We start from the raw sequence: 2,500 nt of genomic DNA, 5'->3' as shown, positions 1-2,500 counted from the left end.
TTAACCAGCGACACTTAGAATAATTTTGAAGCAGTACAAATCAGTAACCAGCGACACTTAGAATATTTTTTGGAGCAGTACAAATCAGTAACCCGACACTTAGAATATTTTTGAAGCAGTACAAATCAGTAACCACTGACACTTAGAATATTTTTGAAGCAGTACAAATCAGTAACCAGCGACACTTAGAATATTTTTGAAGCAGTACAAATCAGTAACCACGACACTTAGAATATTTTTGAAGCAGTAAAAATCAGTAACCGCTGACACTTAGAATATTTTTGAAGCAGTACAAATCAGTAACCAGCGACACTTAGAATATTTTTGGAGCAGTACAAATCATAACCACTGACACTTAGAATATTTTTGGAAGCAGTACAAATCAGTAACCGGCGACACTTAGATATTTTTGAAGCAGTACAAATCAGTAACCACTGACACTTAGAATATTTTTGAAGCAGTACAAATCAGTAACCGGCGACACTTAGAATATTTTTGAAGCAGTACAAATCAGTAACCACTGACACTTAGAATATTTTTGAAGCATACAAATCAGTAACCAGCTGACACTTAGAATATTTTGAAAGCAGTACAAATCAGTAACCAGCGACACTTAGAATATTTTTGGAGCAGTACAAATCCGTAACCAGCCCCACTTAGAATATTTTTGAGTCAGTACAAATCAGTAACCAGCGACACTTAGAATATTTTTTGAAGCAGTACAAATCAGTAACCACTGACACTTAGAATATTTTTGAAGCAGTACAAATCAGTAACCAGCGACACTTAGAATATTTTTTGAAGCAGTACAAATCAGTAACCAGCGACACTTAGAATATTTTTTGGAGCAGTACAAATCAGTAACCAGCGACACTTAGAATATTTTTGAAGCATACAAATCAGTAACCAGCGACACTTAGAATAGTTTTGGAGCAGTACAAATCAGTAACCACGACACTTAGAATATTTTTGAAGCAGTACAAATCAGTAACCACTGACACTTAGAAATATTTTTGAAGCAGTACAAATCATTAACCAGCGACACTTAGAATTTTTTGAAGCAGTACAAATCAGTAACCACTGAACACTTAGAATATTTTTGAATCATACAAATCAGTAACCAGCGACACTTAGAATATTTTTGAAGCAGTACAAATCAGTAACCACTGACACTTAGAATATTTTTGAAGCAGTACAAATCAGTAACCAGCTGACACTTAGAATATTTTTGAAGCAGTACAAATCAGTAACCAGCGACACTTAGAATATTTTTGGAGCAGTACAAATCAGTAACCAGCCCCACTTAGAATATTTTTGAGCAGTACAAATCAGTAACCAGCGACACTTAGAATATTTTTGAAGCAGTACAAATCAGTAACCACGACACTTAGAATATTTTTGAAGCAGTAAAATCAGTAACCAGCGACACTTAGAATATTTTTGAAGCAGTACAAATCAGTAACCAGCGACACTTAGAATATTTTTGGAGCAGTACAAATCAGTAACCAGCGACACTTAGAATATTTTTGAAGCAGTAAAAATCAGTAACCAGCGACACTTAGAATATTTTGGAGCAGTACAAATCAGTAACCAGCGACACTTAGAATATTTTTGAAGCAGTTACAAATCAGTAACCACTGACACTTAGAATATTTTTGAAGCAGTACAAATCAGTAACCAGCGACACTTAGAATATTGTTGAAGCAGTACAAATCAGTAACCACTGACACTTAAATATTTTTGAATCAGTACAAATCAGTAACCAGCGACACCTAGAATATTTTTGAAGCAGTACAAATCAGTAACCAGACACTTAGAATATTTTTGAAGCAGTACAAATCAGTAACCAGCGACACTTAGAATATTTTTGAAGCAGTACAAATCAGTAACCAGCGACACTTAGAATATTTTTAGCAGTACAAATCAGTAACCAGCGACACTTAGAATATTTTTGAAGCAGTACAAATCAGTAACCACTGACACTTAGAATATTTTTGAAGCAGTACAAATCAGTAACCCGCGACACTTAGAATATTTTTGAAGCAGTACAAAAAAGTAACCACTGACACTTAGAATATTTTTGAGAGCAGTACAAATCAGTAACCTCTGACACTTAGAATATTTTTGAAGCAGTACAAATCAGTAACCACGACACTTAGAATATTTTGTGGAGCAGTACAAATCAGTAACCACTGACACTTAGAATATTTTTGAAGCAGTACAAATCAGTAACCGGCGACACTTAGAATATTTTTGAAGCAGTACAAATCAGTAAACCACTGACACTTAGAATATTTTTTGAAGCAGTACAAATCAGTAACCGGAGACACTTAGAATATTTTTGAAGCAGTACAAATCAGTAACCACTGACACTTAGAATATTTTTGAAGCAGTACAAATCAGTAACCAGCTGACACTTAGAATATTTTTGAAGCAGTACAAATCAGTAACCAGCGACACTTAGAATATTTTTGGATCAGTACAAATCAGTAACCACCGC

The sequence above is a fragment of the Hemiscyllium ocellatum genome, unplaced genomic scaffold, assembly GCF_020745735.1.
Source record: "Hemiscyllium ocellatum isolate sHemOce1 unplaced genomic scaffold, sHemOce1.pat.X.cur. scaffold_3137_pat_ctg1, whole genome shotgun sequence".
NCBI lineage: Eukaryota > Metazoa > Chordata > Chondrichthyes > Orectolobiformes > Hemiscylliidae > Hemiscyllium > Hemiscyllium ocellatum.
Note: the sequence above shows the minus strand (reverse complement) of the source record.